The sequence below is a fragment of the Canis lupus genome, chromosome 10, assembly GCF_048164855.1.
Source record: "Canis lupus baileyi chromosome 10, mCanLup2.hap1, whole genome shotgun sequence".
Taxonomy (NCBI): Eukaryota; Metazoa; Chordata; class Mammalia; order Carnivora; family Canidae; genus Canis; species Canis lupus.
This window is the reverse complement of record NC_132847.1, coordinates 50,377,885-50,395,040: the sequence shown is the minus strand read 5'-3', so window position 1 is coordinate 50,395,040 and position 17,156 is coordinate 50,377,885. Positions and strand designations below refer to the sequence as shown.

Below are 17,156 nucleotides of genomic sequence, written 5' to 3'. Positions count from 1 at the left end.
GTGAATTTCCCATGATCACCATTTTCCTTAGTGCGAGGGGCTGGGATATCAGAAATTGTACCCAGAAATCATGAGACCACTGCTATGCAGGTATCATCCATACTATATTGACTAAATCTGATGATTCTTGAAATCTTATTATGAGCTTATTTTAAGTATCAACACTTTAGCTGATGCTTGATTGAAGTGGGCATGGTAGTGCTTCAATCTAGAAATGATTGAGAAAATAATTTTTAAGAATTTTATGTGATTACTTTGATAATTTGATTAAAGTTAGAAATTCTTTCCATTAAAACTTTCAGATGCACACATGCACATGAAGTATGTGCCATTTCAAGATTACAAATGAACACCAAGTAAAAATTCTTGATTTAAGGTGATTTAGCTTTTAAGATACTTAATGTCTCAAATTCATATTTGAACTTTTGAAAGCTTATTTATAGAGTGTCAGAGATATACTAGAATAGACATATTGGGGCTCAGGCTGATATTCTTTTGTTTGGAGGAAGTGCTTCAGCTGTGCATTTTGTTCCTGAGATACTAAAAGGAAGATAATGTCATTATACTACTACCAGAAAAGATGATTTATTTAATTGGACAATAATATAATATGATTAGTATAATTTTCCAGAAAGCTAAGAATGTTCCATTTAAGGTTCATTTCCCACACCATACTTTTACATTTGAACGAGGGTTAATAAGAGAATAAAAATGAAATATGATGAGAATTTTTAGCAGTCTGTTAAAAAGAAAAGCATTTGTCATACTGAATTACCAGTTTTTTATTTTATTTTAAGGCCCCCAAAGCATTATAGTTCACTAACTTGTGCCTTGAAAATACACTCATTGTAGTAAGTTTTTCATTGTAAAGACCTTTTATAAAAGAACTTGACCTGTATCATTATATAATGTCTTTTAATAATTTAACAAACATTGACTTCCTGGTGTGAAATGAGCCAATTAAAGTCATTTTAAAAATGCATAAGTTTCTCTGGGTTGGTTTCAATTTTTAAAAATATTTTATTTATTTATTCCTAAGAGACACAGAGAGAAGCAGATACATAGAGGGAGGAGCAGGCTCCTCATAGGGAGCCCAATGGGGACTTGATCCCCAGACCGAGATCACACCCTGAGCCAAATGCAGACGCTCAGCTGCTGAGCCACCCACCCGTCCCGAGGTTGCTTTCAATTTTAAGTAAAATCAGTGTATAATATCCTGCAGCTTAGTTTTTCTATTTAAAAATATAGCTAATATCACCATTATTTCTCTATCACATATCCCAATTGAGTTGACATTTCAGCTCTTGTATGATCTTCCTAAGTTGGTTGACTAAGAGGTAAGTCATTCTGAAGAATTCCATCTTCCAGTCAACTTCAAAGCTCTGAATCAAATCACTCATGGCCTTTATTCTTTTCTGTTACAAAAGTAGGGAAACAGAAACAGCACTAGAACAAATATTCATCTTTAGCTTCATGGGCATAATGTTAAAGAAGATTCCAGCTTCAATAGATGTCAGAGATTGACATTGAACTTGGAAATAAAAATATCCTAGAAAAACTGGAAAGAATACATTTGAAAGGAAGAGTCAGTTGATAAACTTGACCCAGTAATCAAACTCTGCTCCTAGATGGGACATAAGTATTTTTACTAGGGGGTACTTTCTTTGGCAGCACATATGCAAAAATTAGAATGATACAGGAAAGGTTAGCATGTCTCCTATGCAATAATGACATAAAAATTTGTGAATTGTTCCATATTAACAAAAAAAATTTTTCTTTTTTTCACTAGTCCAATGAAAATATGAAGGCCGTTTACCTTTGAGACTCTGCCTAAATCCTGGGAACCTTAATCACCAATGTGTTAAATCTCAAAAGCCCAGGTGTCCTATTGTATCATTCCTCCCACTGACAATATATTAGTAGAGAGACAGAATGATGAATATCAGACACCCCCAATTCTAGGCAGGTTCTTGTTCTGCTTACTTCCTGAAATTGAAAGGAAAAAGGGACTCAGCCACATGGTATAGCCATGGAAGTAAGGTTAACATAATTTTTGGATTTAAATGTTGAAAACTTCAGAATCAAAGTAACGCCCTATTGTCATTCTTTATATAAGCTTCTACAATGCTTGAAAAAAGCAAGTACAGTATTTTCTTAAAATTAGAAGGTCCTATGCATGATTCATTTCTGAGGATGTAGCAAAGAGCTATTCAGCAGAACTACCCTGCCTAGCAAATAGTTTCTGATGAGCAGGCAGCAGAGACAAGCTTTGCCTTTTTATGCATGCTGTATGTTACTGTGTAATCTGGGTCACCTATTGATATCTCACACCCATTTACCTCTTATTTTACTTCCAATGAACACATGTCTGTGTCTTAAGAAGCTGCTAGGATTGGAAGGATTTATTTGTAAATAAAGGAAATATAGGTTTACTATGTTGGATATGGAGATGGATATGTTACTTCTTGATAGGAATTAAAACATTGGTAGGAAAACAGTACTATTTCTCCTCCTTCACTGTAGTGCACAGCAGAGCCACAGGAGTACAAAGTTTGCAGGGAGTCTTTGGCAGAACCTAAGTGCAAGTAGTAGTGTAGCAGAAAAGATGCTTGGCAGAGGGACCTGGGTGAGACAGTATTGCTTAAGGAAGTAACATTACTGAGCATAAATTGTGAGACTTTAGTGGATGAGATGAATTGAGAAACAAGAATGATACCTTGCAGAAATATTTGTGCCTTTCAGGAACTGCAGCATCCAGTGAAAGTAACAGCAGTGTCTACCAGTAGGGATGGTGGTACTATGTTACAAACTGAAAAGCAAAGGTCAACTGAAGCAGAAATTAGGGTGGGGAGAATATATAGTATCCCCACCACCAACAGTGAAGATTCTATGGTATACTTCATGAGAATATGATAAATTTTCTGTGGCATGGATTCCACAATATCTTACTTCTGGCTGCCTCCCCAAAATATAGTTTCCTTTCTCAGATGAATCCTTAAATAAAATGAATGCAATGACCCTATTATTGTTATTCTATTAAGGAGGAGTCTATTTAGACTTAACATATGCTATGGTATGAAGACTTTTTTCCCTTCCAAATTCATATGTTGAAATTTTAACCCCCAAAGATAATGTAATATATTAAGAGATGGAGCTTTTTAAAAAGATCTTATTTATTTATTCATGAGAGACACACAGAGAGAGAGGCAGAGACATAGGCAGAGGGAAAAGCAGGCTCCTTGCAGGGAGTTGGATGTTGGACTTGATCCTAGGACCCCAGGATCATGCCCTGAGCCGCAGATGCCCAATCACTGAGCTACTCAGGCATCCCAAGAGATGGGGCTTTTGGGAGGTACTTAAGTCATCTGGGTGGAGTCCTTATTAATAGAATTAGTGCCTTTATAAAAGAATCCAGTGGAACTAGCCCCCTTCCATCATGTGAGGACATAGCAAGAAGATACCATCTATGAACCAGAAAGTGGGACCTCACTGGACACTTAATCTGCTGATGCCTCTGATGTTGAACTTCCAGGAACCAGAACTATGAGAAATAATTCTCTGTTATCTGTAAGCCGCACAGTTATGATATTTTATTATACAGCCCAAATGGACTAAGGCAACATAAAAGAGCCCTTAGATGTTTTTTTTTTTTTTTTTAAAGAGTGAATTGGTTTGGAGATTCTTCTGAAGGATTGGCAACAAATCTTCATGCATCCCACTAAAAATTACCTGTTTCCTATTTTCTAAAGTAAGTAGTTGTGCACCTATATGACTAGGGGACATTATTAATAATTTATAAAAACATGATGGTTATGTGAATAAAACAAGGAAACCTAAGTGTCAGCCTTTAATTTTAAACTTTTGAGAAAGCTCTACTAGATTATAATTTTTAACTTTTATCGACTATCTACATCATTAGGAAACACTGAGTTTCTGTATATTTTAAGCAAAAACTACCAATGATCATAAAATATATTAGTATCCATATTTCATATTTGAGAAAACATACAGACAATAGGTAACTTGAATGCAGAAAAATATATATGATAATTTGGTACTAAATGAATACGTTATATATATATGAATTTCTCATAGTTGTCTCAGGTTTTCACTTTGCTTTAATAGCAAAAATTTGGCTTAGCTCAGTTTGTACATGGCTCTGTCTTTTCATTAACTCATGATTCATTTGGACTTAGCTAAGCCATGTTAGCTGTCAATGATGAGAAAAGAGCTCTATGTGAATTATTCATTAGGATGAGTAGGGAAACATTATATTCCTGAAGCAGTGCTTTTGCTACCTAATGCAGGATTTTATGGCAGCTGTCTACCCACATAGGTATTTGTTCAATCTGATGATAGCCAGTTTTATTAAAGAGCTTTCTAAAAAATAAAACTAGCTCACTTCTTTATATTTAAATTTTTTCTTTATAATTACTCTATTGAGAAAATTGTCCTGCAATTGTATCATTTTGTGGTGGCAATAGTTTGCTTTAATCTTTTAGTGTGGAGTCCCTGGGTAGCTCAGCGGTTTGGTGCCTGCATTTGGCCCAGGACGTGATCCTGGAGTCTCGGGATCAAGTCCCGCATCAGACTCCCTGCACGGAGCCTGCTTCTCCCTTTGCCTGTGTCTCTGCCTCTCTCTATCTCTTTGAGTCTCTCATGAGTAAATAAATAAAATCTTAAAAAAAAATCTTCTAGCGTAAGATAGGTTAAGACATTTGATGGTACATGTGGACAGTGTGTCTTGTAAGAAGAGAATATGTAATATGACCACATTTACTCATTTGCTTTGTCAGGTGTTATAATTTCATAATTTTATTCATGTCTTTCCTTTTTTTTCCTTTTTGAAATACATGTGTATACATTAATTTTCTCATTTATTTTAGTTTTATTTTTTATTTTTTTAAAGATTTATTTATTTATTCATGAGAGACACAGACTGAGAGAGAAGCAGAGACATAGGCAGAGGGAGAAGCAGGCTCCTCGCAGGGAGCCTGATGTGGGATTCAATCCCAGACCCTGGGATCACGACCTGAGCTGAAGGCAGGTGCCCAACCACTGAGCCACCCAGGCATCCCTTAATTTAGTTTTAAAATTAGATATTTGAATGCCTTTTTACAAGGGTCAGTAAGCAACATACTTAATCAAATTCTTTACCCAGTTGGGAAGAAGGTCACTATTCCTCTTCTTAAAATATCTCTTTAAAAAGTATGATTTTAAAATAGACTGGACATTTTGAATTTTTATCCTGTCTTTCTTTAAATGTGGTCTTCTTTACTCTGAACATGGGGTTGCTCAACTTTAGTGCTATTAGTATTTTGGGCCAGATGACTCTTGTTGATAGAGACTGTCCTGCACATTGTAGACTGTTGAACAGCAACCATGGCCTCTAACCTATAGATTCTAGTAGCACTTGCTTCCCCTCAAAGTTATGGCAACCAAAAATGTCTTTAAACATTAACAAGTGTCCTCTAGTTGGGCAACCTCCTCTACTCCCCAGTTGAGAACCAGGGTCTCAGTGATCTGGATTATGAAGCATTTATCTGCTTGTCCAACTCAATAGGCATGTATTCTTTGTACTTGTGATTCTTCTTAAATCTGCATTTTATTTTCAATTAACAACTAGCTTTGTAGTTTTATAATGAATATCATTTATTACATATGATGAATGGGATTATAATTATATTATTTTCTAAGGAATTATATCATTAAATGATGCTCATTCTAAAACATTAAAAATGTTACTGGATTTTAATTAAAAAATGCCTTTGAAAAGAAAGCATGTATGGATGGAATAGTACATTATGTCAGTTATGCAGCAAAATAAATAAAGCAGGTACTGTGCTAGACCCTTTTATACAAAGCAAAAGCAAACATAGTTAATGATCTAAGATTATTTAATGAGTTACCTTAAATATTAACATAAGGAACATATAGTGAGGAACGTAACTATGTATTGACTACAGCTAACCTCAGTGGGCCAAAAAAGTGTCCCCAGAGAGTGGCTGCATGACCTGAGGTTTAGTAGATGATAAGAACCTGGAAATCAAAGGGCATGAGCCTTGAGTGGGGAAAGACAATGCCTGAATATGATGATGGTGATAATGATGATAATAATGTTGATGAAGCTAATATATTTGTTACTGACTTTGTGCTGGGCAGTTTGCCAAGCAACTAGGCATTAGATCTAATCTTTGTACTTCCTAGTTAATCTTTCTAGTTAGATCTAATAATCAATACTTCTTTGAAGTAACTTTTATTATTATCATTTTAGACATACAGATAGTGTGATATGGGTAAGAAAATAACTTGCTGGTGGTCTTATAGATGCAATCTTTGTTTAGTTAGGTGTGAAGCCCAGATCTGATAGCCTCCTGAGTCAGGGTCCTTAAATATTACATTCTTTTATGTCTCTATGTTATATCATTTGTTAAAAGATCTAAAAGAAATTTATCATATCTGGAGCAAAGAAGGGGGTTGAAAGAAGGGTCTAAGGGCCTATGGGATAAGGAGAGGATTCAGAGATTATTTGGAACCAGATCATGAAAAGCCATGTTAAAGAGATTGGGCATTATCTTAAATGCAGTGGACAACTAAAAAGTTTTAATGAAACTAATGTCATTAGATTAACATTTTTGAAAGCCCTTTTTGTCTGAAGAAAGGAGTGCTGATTGGAGGGGTAGGAAGTGAAGGCAAGACAGAGATCAAGGTGAGACACGAATGTGAAGTAGTTGGATGATGAAGTGGATTTGGAGTTACTGGATACACTCAAAAATAGTGGGGACTTTGAATTGGAAGATATTACAGATTGGCTTTCTTGGGAATATCACTCTGAGAGAACAAGGAATGTTCAGGAACATGATTAAGGAGTCAGTGCTCTTAATAAATAACACCTGTGGAGGAGGAGAAAGAAGTAGGATTGAGCAGAGTGTAAATCTGAACAGTAATGCAGCACCAAGACATGATTTAGCTCCAGCTGAGCTGAGTGTTGTGTTGTTTTGGGCTGGAGTCAAAGCCTTTCTATATCTGCATGGAGTAGTCACTAGGTGCAGGCTGTCCCCAGAAAGGTGGTGAGATTGAGGAGATATCTTCATCTGATAGCAATACTTGAACAGAACTGACAGCTGGTGACTGTCAGCATGCAGCTTTTCTAAATTCCAGACCCTTCGGTACTGAAGATAAAACCATATAGTGCATTATGATATCCGGAGTAGAAGAATCTCCCAAAAGGCTGGAAGATGAAGGTAAAGAGGTGTTAAGTATTGTGTTCTCATTAATGGAGTCAGCAATATAGCGAAAGGCCTCTCCAAATGCTAAGATGATCATCAGGAACAATGGAGAAAGATGTAGGGAAGGTTGGCCAATTTGATTTTGGACAGATTTGAAATTTAGGTACCTATAGGTGTCTGAGTGAAAAATTCTGGTACTTAGATACATGGATCTGAAGTTTAGGAGAATGGTATGGTAAAGATTTGAGATTCATCAATATGCAAATATCATTGCCCATATGGAGTGAATAAAATTACCCAGGGAAAGTATTTAGAGGGAGAAAAGGTTGTCCAAAAAAGCAAACTTAGCACAATTTCATTTGTGTTAACTTCCTTTTAAATCAGGGAGATATTGAAAACCCTGTCTTTATTTTATTCACGTTTTATTCACAGTTACAGGAGAAAAGGGAGCCCCATTTCTCAAAAATATATAATTCTCTGAAAAATAATAATAAATAAAAATACAAAACAGAACAGGAGACCGTATAAGTCTGGAAGGGAATAGCACATTGTTATGGGTGATCACGTAGGAAATTTATGGTGTGCACTGAAAGAACAGAGTAGTATCTTACTGGTTTTTACATGCACAGGGCTTCAGATTAGATTCTTGTGTTTGGGATCTTGTTTCTGTTGATTATCTGAAAACTGTTAGAATCATAAATGGGTTTCCTGTTGTATATTTTTTCTGTTTCATCTCTTTTTTTATTCATTTGAAAAAAAATGCTATGTCAGAACAATATACAGCATTCTCTAAAGCAGTTTTGGGTAAGGTAAAACTGCAAAAATTGTGCCAATTTTTTTTGCTATTTCCTTTTCATTTTTTTTCACTTTTACATTTTTTCTATGCTTGGTTTTATATATTTCCATAGACCTTTTAAAATTGAAGCTTTCAAATTGGGTGTTATAATTACATCTGATTAATGTAACATTTCATTAAGCCTATTAAGTCTGTTCATATTCTACTCACTAAAATGATTCTTCTGTCAAATAGCGATAAGGTTAGGAAGTCTTTTGATTATGAAAGTTTGAAAATCAGTATTCTAATGTACATACATCAACTGTTATGTGCCACAGGAAAATTTAAATGAAGCCCACTGTTTTGATTTTTTTCCCTACGTTTATCCTCAGGCAATGTATATTCATATTTTAAAATAGAGCTTCTGTGAAATTCTCCATATATTGCAAAAGCATTTAATAGATTTACTTATGGTCAGATCTATATTGGTTCTGTGGATTGACAATTCATTTAAATCTTAGTAACTTTAAAATCAGATGAATAATTTTCTTAATTTGGGGGGATGTTAATATTGAAAGTAAAATGAGTTTTAGCTAAATTAAACAAATTGTCATTACATGCTGATAACATGCATCAAAATTAAATGTGTAGTGATAACCTGAGGGCCACGTCATAAAGGCATGGGTGTTATCAGGGAGGTAATATCCAAGTAGAAGATACAGATTAGAATAAGCCTGTAATTCAAGGTAAGAGCATCACAATTAAACTATACTGTAAAATCTGGAGGTTCTTAAAAATTAATTTATTTTTTATTATCAAAACACCCATTCTAAAACATATGGACCCTTGGCAATTTGGGAAAGTAAATCTTGTGAGCTAGGAAATGCGGTAGTCTTGCATAAGAGTAAAATAATTCATAAGCCTGAAGGTTAGGAAATCTGGCAATTATCTTAGTCATATTGCTTGTATTTGAGGCCACAGTTCCTCAGTTATGTAGGTCATGGAGGAGAGGAAGGCTAAGGCAAATATAAGAGTAGCTAGACAAATGATGTGGCACTTTCACAAAGGATTCAGCCTACAGGGAAAATTTGAAGAGACCCCTACAAGTAGAAATACTGGGATCAGGGAAAGGTGAAACTGAATTAATGTCGGTGGTTTTAGATTTTTAGCAGGGAAGAATTGGAGTTAAGGAAAGTCTCTCAGCACTGATATTATTTAACCTTTAGCTAACGAGAAGTTTGGCTCCAAATTTGAGTATTTAAAAAAATATATACAATATTAATCCATACAATTTTGCACATGTCATTTGCATTCATTTACATACCTATACATATATGTATACACAAAAACATGATTAGCTAAGCAACCTTCATACCTAGTATAAAATGATATATGATGACACAATTGAAAAAATTTGTGTGCCCCTCCTCACTCTTAATTTGATAATTCTATTTCTCCTTTTTAGTATATAGTTTTACCACATCTAAAAATAATTTAAAATAACACGTTAGTTTTGGAATTTGGAGTTCATAAAAATGATGTTATACTATATCTAGTCTCCTGACAGTTGTTTCTTTCTTCACTGGTATTCATATTACAGCTATTGTTCATTGATTTTTCACTATAATAATGCTCTGTAAAATGGAAAGACTCTTAATGCTTTAAAAATTTTTATTACTTTAATGAATGTTGGGGCTTTTTAAAAGGAATTTTTTCAGGAAAACTGTTGAGTTTACAAGGTAATTTCAGTCTGTTTCCAATGTAATGTGATGTTATTGTCCCATTTACATTGTTACCATCAACATACAAGTTTCTTTTTATTTATATAAATTTCAAAATTTTATTCCTCTAATCGAGATGGTGGTATTTTATAGCTTGTTTTTGTGGTTTTAATTTTATTTCCCTAATTACCAATGAGGTCAAATATCATTTTATTTTATTTTATTTTATTTTATTATTTTATTTTATTTTATTATTTTATTTTATTTTATTTTATTTTATTTTATTTTATTTTATTTATTTTATTTTATTTTAATTTATTCATTCATAGAGACACACACACACATACACAGAGAGAGGGAGAGAGAGAGAGAGGCAGAGACACAGACGGAGGGAGAAGCAGGCTCCATGCAGGGAGCCCGACGTGGGACTCGATCCCGGATCTCCAGGATCACACCCCGGGCTGCAGGCGGCACCAAACCGCTGTACCACCAGGGCTGCCCCAAATATCTTTTCATATTATTTTCACCATCAGTTTTTTCATTTGTGAAGTTCGTGTCCTTTGTCAATGCTTATATTGTTTTTCCTTATTGTATTATAGCAATATTTTTTTTAATATAGTCAGGATTCTAAGCCTAATCTGTTTTAATTATATGAATATTAAATATGTACTAATATTTGTGGCTTTTCCTTTGTCAAAGCCCTCTACCCAAAGACTACCAGGGACACAATAATAGTTGAACAAGTTTGCTTGTTCATTGCTCATTGCAGGGAAGGAGAACCCAAACCATGGGAACCATGGACATGTCAGGAAGAGAGTGATAAAAAGGTCTTATAGAATTTGGGCTTCTGTTAGGTGATTTTGGGGAGAGTTTAAGGAAGTGAGATATAGCTCAAGATTGGATTCTGTCAGGAAGTGGAGGTAATTCTGTGATTGGGTAACTGGAGAAATTTTAATCTGGAAATAGGGAAGATAAAGTGTGAGCCTAAAGCTGTAATTGATAGAGAAGCAGCAGTCATTGCTATTACCCAGGGGGATATCTCATCATTTTTGTTATTTAAACAATGTTTGTATTTTGACTGTTTTCACACGATTATGGAGTTATAGTAGGTTTAATAAGGGTTCCCAAATATATCTACATTCTAGTTCCTAGGGTTGTACATATTACCTGACATGGCAAAAGAGACTTTTCAGATATGATTAAGTTAAAGTCTTGAGATGAGTATTATACTGGCTGGCTAAATGCTTTCTAAACATAATCACAAGTTATCTTAGAGAAGCCGAGGAAGGTTTGACTATGGAAGGGAAGGTAGGTAATGTGGTTACTGATTATTGAACGAGAGATTGGAGATTTGTGCATGTAAACCAAGGAATGTTGTTAACCATAGAAGCTGGAAGAGGAAAAAAAAAAAAAAAAAAAGGATTTTCCCCTGGAGCCTCCAGAATGCACCGGCCATGGATTTTAGCCTCATGACTCATTTAGGACCAATATACATCACAAATTATTAACTTCCATTAGTAAATGGAAGTAATTCCTGCTAAGGCAGGTGTTTTTACAAGCATCGTAGTCAATAGAGTCTAGGTTCATTCCCCTGTTTTCCAAAAGCAGCTGCACAAATGAAAAACCACATGGTAATTTTTATTCTTTGTGCCTTTATCATTTTCCCCTAGTGATATCTCTGCAAACACTACGGAAGTATTTGAACTATTTCCTTTTAGTTCCACAAAATTTGTGAAAATTGTTAGGTATTCACTTTTAAATTTAAGAATTTGAATTGTTTTTGATAATGGTATTTTTGACCTGTTATACACTATTATTATGGTTTGGCCCTTAATATCAATATCACTGAGATTTTCAAATAATTAAAGTAATGAATAACTGTGGAAACTAACTTAGAGAAGGCTGAGCATAGTTCAGCCTTCTCTAAGGTCTCAGATAACAGAATTTACTTTGAATCAGGCAAAGTATAAATTTAAAATATATGTTCTATGAAGTGGAAGATGATATTTACACTATTAAAAATACTGTTTTAGATTGTTACTTTAATGATTTCAAATGAATCCTGGTTTCCAGAATCCAAGCTTTTATGTAGATTTTACTCACATGACTGTTCTTTGCTCTATATCTTTGCTTTGGCCACTGAACATCAGAAAACATGACAGAAAAAGAAATTTAAGAAGCTCCTGAGCATTGGGGTTTTTCCCACTTGAAATATTCCTGTAACACTAAGGCGCTGGTTGATTAGAGTGCAACATGGAGAGACTATAAATAGAGCCTGACAGTTCACACAGATCTAGACATGTGAGTGAGGCTGTCTTAAACCCTCCATCCACATTTGGGATGATTTACTACTCTGGGAGAGCCTTTAGTAATCTTATCATCAAGAAGAGATTCCATTAGAAAATATAAATATTATGACTGGTACAATAAATATTTAAATGCAAAATAAATTTTCTATTCTAGTAGTTTCATGATACAAATATTGTTAACTAAGGTCAAAATTACTTTAGAAGGTACCTACTTTTTTATCAGTAAGTAGTATCTGGGTATAGGTTCAATATAAAAAATAATAAAGAAAATACTACTATCATTTTAAAAGAAAATAAAATTAGATTAATTTTCACGGTATATGCATATAAATGTCAGCATACTAGCTTACTAAATATAAAATAATACAAAATCATAAAGCAGAGAACTATTGTAGAATCTAGTGGATAGATAAGGTTTTCTCTATACCTAGCATGAGAACTGAAAGCCTTAACAGAAATGTTGACAGATTTTATATTATTGCTATATAATTCACCATAAATTAATTGAAAAGATAGAATATATTAATGACTGTTACATTTCATGTAAAAATAGACAATTGCTATGAAAAAATTTTAAGGCTGTAATGATATTTTTGGAAGTAAAAACAAATTACTAATAAACACAAATCTTATGAATTAACAAAGTAATAGAAAATTATAACAATGAAATATCATTTATAAGAGTGAAAAAAAAATCTTGGGCACCTACGTGGCTCAGTGGTTGAGCATCTGATTTTGGTGATCCCGGGGCCTGAGATGGAGTACCACATCCATCTCCCTTGCCTGTCTCTGCCTCTCTCTCTCTGTGTCTCTCATGGATTAATAAATAGACTCTTTAAAAACAGGTGAAAAATTTAAACACTATTACTAAATTTATAGAGGTCACTGATAAAAGATTGTACTGATGGAAATTTTAACTGGATAAACTTTTTGAGACAATGTATCAATATCTATCAAAATTTGAAATAATTGCTTATTAGGACAACAATTTATTACTTTACCCTAAAGAGTAAGGATTTGACCAGTTGGTGTGCTGGAGCCAGTTTGTACCAGTTCACAAAAGCCAATTGTTAAATATTCAGGAATTTTGAGACCTGGTCAAAAGACAAGTCATTTTTTAAAATTAAATTACATAAATTTAGAATTGAGTTGTATTAAAAACAAAAGTTAATTCTTGAAACTCATGATTTCTTAATTATTATTTAACATTTTACTTGACACTCAAAGTTATCACATTTACTGTCTTGTTTCAGCATAGTGGAAATTCTCGATATTATGGTGTATTACTTAACCCTTCTCATTTCCATTTATGGTTGTCATGCTGGTAGCTTGATATGAGTTATGGTGGGAGTATTTACACAGCAGAAATTGTGTTTGTTTTTATATACATAAATTAGGGACTCTAATTAATGGAAGAGTTATCAATGGATGGGGTATAGTAACAGGCTGGTTGGGGGCTGGAGGTGGGAGTGAGTCATTTTACCTTATACCTTCGGCCTGTGTTTTGTTTTTGTAAATTTTTATTTTTAATCAGGTAAATAAAATTCATCCATAAAGTTCAAAACTGCTAGAAACTAAACCTTTTGAAACAAAGTAATTCCCATGAGAAGAATAAATGTGTAAGTAAATTAGATAAGACTTCCAAAATCCTAAATATTTTGTCTATGCAGAATACTATTTTAGGTTTGGAAGAGTGAAACATTTTATAGTTCTTCTAATAATGGGTATAGGAATTATGGTTATTGAGATTAAGGTAATTATTTTGTTATTGAAACTGTTGCCTACTTTAGTTGTTTCTTTGACTTATGCTGAAAAAGTATTGCATTTAATAACTGTGAAGAATCTTGCCAGATGAACTCCAATAGCATACCAATGTATAACATTCCCCTCATGTTCTTTGACTTCAATTCATATTACTTCAATTCGTTATGTTAAATAGGCTTGTAAATCACCGAAGATTCTAGGTGCACATTGAAATTCATAAAACAAGCCAACAAAGTATCCAGTTATATTTCTTAGAATAAAATCAAATATTTAATAGAAAACTCTGATGCAAAATCATGTATATCCTCCAATGGAATTAAACAACTCTGCAGGGACCAGCTTGACAACTTCCACTTCTGTTTCCCCTTTCCCCATAGCTTTATTTGCAATCTAATTTTCTGATTTTAAGTAAGAAAAAAAAAATCATGAAACCATTTAGTTCTTAGTATCAATACTCTGGACAGAAAATAAGAGATGAAACAGTGATTCAAGCAAAATTTATTTCCTGAAGCTCATTTGTCTTTTTCTATTATATTCTTCACTCAGTGGAGTGAAGTGAAGTTTTCAGTAAAATGATATTATATTGCCATTGTTTGTTTTATTTAATTCTAGGAGCTAGAACATAACATTTTTTGGGTGTTGTTTAGAAGTCAGAGAATTCAACAGCGTGCTGGAGCTTAATTAGAAATAATTTTGAATTCTTTTAACTTCTTTGAGTGTTCTTATTTTTGAATTCCAGGGTGTAACTCATATTTTTCTTGAACTTCACATCTAATACTTTAGAAGATCAAACCTTATTCCTCATCTAAGGAAAGGCAATTAGAATGCTTGACCAAAATCAAGATTATAGAGCAGACTGAAAGAGAAATACATATGTTACGGTATATGGTATATTTTACTGTCCTCTGTGTCTTGCTTTTGATTTATGGTTACATCAGGGCCTAATGGGGCTGTGTTTATAGTTGTCTCAAGGCCCGTAGGGTTGAGATTTTTCTTTTGATTTAGGTTGTGTGGATTTTCCTTTCCTGATCAGCTTTTACTTTTTTTTAGTGGGCAGATCAAGTTATCTTTTTGCTTTCTGTATTAATTTTATTTAAACATTTATCTCAGAGCTTTAAAATGCTTTCCATTTAGAATTTCCATTCTTTCAGCAAGTCAGCATAATACTAATAGCATAACTAATATGTTTCCTCAAATATATCACAGATTAGGGGCTAATAGGAAACCCTACAAAATCGAGAATTAAATTTTGTAGCATCTTGTGAATTGGTGTCACCCAATCATCTTTCAAGTATGCTCAGAAAAGTAGATGGCTAAGCATCAGGAAATTGACTCATTCATTTAACCAAACAATTTTTTTTAAAGACTGTATTTATTTATTAGAGAGAAGAGAGAGAGAGAGAGAGAGAGAGAGAGCTCACATGCACAAGCAGGGAGAGCAGCAGAAGAAGAGGCAGGCTCTCCACAGAACAGGGAGTTTGATGCAGGGCTCTATCCCAGGACCCCAGAATCATGACCTGAGGTGAAGGGAGACACCTAACAGACTGAGCCATCAGGCACCCCTAACAAGGTTTTTATATGCGTATCATTATAACACTTTTGAATATAAGAGTTTAAGATGAAGTAATTCTGACTTGTAATTTATTTAACTTTTAGCTTTTTCTTTTTCAGAAAAGAGGATCTTAAAAGTTCTTTCCCAGTGGGAGCTGATTTCTGCAGTCTTCTCAAAGAGTATATGTTGTCTCACATATCTCATACCCTGGGTCTTGGAGGTATCTACTCTGCTCCTTATTGCAGTTTCTAGGTCATAGTTCATAGTTTCCTTCTCAGAAATCCTATTTGAAATGTGTGCATTGGATTTCTGTAATGGCTGCTTGTCTTTGTCATGATATTTACTGACTTCATAGTTACATACCCTCTTTTTCTGAGCATTTTAACCCTTTGTATACCATCTTTCTCTCTGCTGATCTTCCTGGTATCATTGTGGTGGTTCTCATATTGATGTACATTCCATATCCTTATCCATTGTCCTTGACCACCTCACCTCCAAAATTCTCTTTTCCTTCCCATTTAATAACCCACCTTGTTTAAATCCAGTCCTTACAGATGATAACACCACAGCTGAAATCATGATTTTTAAACATCTCACTGTTAATGCCTACTTTAAGATGTAAATGAATGTTGAAAATCTTTTTACAGTGAAATATCAATTTCTATGACTGTTTCAGTCAAACTTCCTCATCTGTGCATTAGATTCTAACGCTCTCTCTTCTGTTCATACTTTGCCTCTGCATTTATCTTCTTTTACATCTTTATTACAAATATTTTTCTCTTGTTTGGTTAACTATCATAATGAGAATATATTAAATCTCCTACCGTAAAACTAAAATTTATCCTGCCTTCAGTTCTCTACTGGCTACTGTTCAATTCTCTGCCAGCCTTCACAAGATAGCTCCCCAAAAGTAGTGTCTGTACTAAGTGTGTCGACTTCCCACATTTCACGATTCTTTCTCTAACTCAATTTAATAAGCTTTTATTTTGACCACTGAAGTTATTTTGACCAAGGCTATCCAGCCTCTCCTTTGACAACTACAAAAGTCAAATCTTATTTATTATTATTATTATTATTATTATTATTATTATTTTGTCAAATTGTCTCCTCCCTTTGATAACTACAAAAGTCAAATCTTATTTTTTATTTTATTATTATCATTTTGTTACATTGTCTCCTCCCTTTGATAGCTACAAAAGCCAAATCTTATTATTTTACTATATTATTATTATTATTATTATTATTATTATTATTTTGTTACTGTGTCCTTTTAGTAGCGTCTACATCTTAACTCTTTTCTTTTGGCTTTTGGGACCCCATACTCTTCATATTTTCATCTTATCTCATGGCTACTCCCTCTCCATCTCTTTCTGAACGAACTTTTTTTTACTCTTTCTGAACTTTCTTTTCTAAAACATTTGAGATGTTCTTAGGAAGATCCCTCTGCTCTCTTAGTTACATCATTTACCAGGTGATATCATCAGTGTGTGGAATTTTAAATATCACAGATATACAACTAAATTTGAGATTTGAGGTTCTTCTTAACTGAGCTTCAAATCCACATTTTTTAAATACCTCCCTTTTAAATACCTGTGCTTGGATTCCTCAGAGTCCTCTTTGCTCCTTTTTTTTTTATTCCTTACCTCACATCCAGTTCAGCAATAAGTCATGCTTTCTCTATGTACAAAATATTTATCAAATATGATTGCTATAAGCTCACTTCAAATCATCACCATCAATTTCTTATAACACTATAATATCTTCTTAATTTCCTAGCCTCTTCCCATATATCCATTCTGCCTTTTA

At 33.8% G+C, this 17,156-nt stretch overlaps 1 non-coding gene across 1 annotated transcript; it reads left to right on the top strand.

The window, feature by feature from the left end:
* The first annotated feature begins 1,655 nt into the window (after positions 1 to 1,655).
* LOC140642037 (U6 spliceosomal RNA) lies at positions 1,656 to 1,762 on the top strand. Its single transcript, XR_012038619.1, has one exon. It is a non-coding gene; the product is annotated as a U6 spliceosomal RNA (small nuclear RNA).
* The last annotated feature ends 15,394 nt before the right edge of the window (positions 1,763 to 17,156 follow it).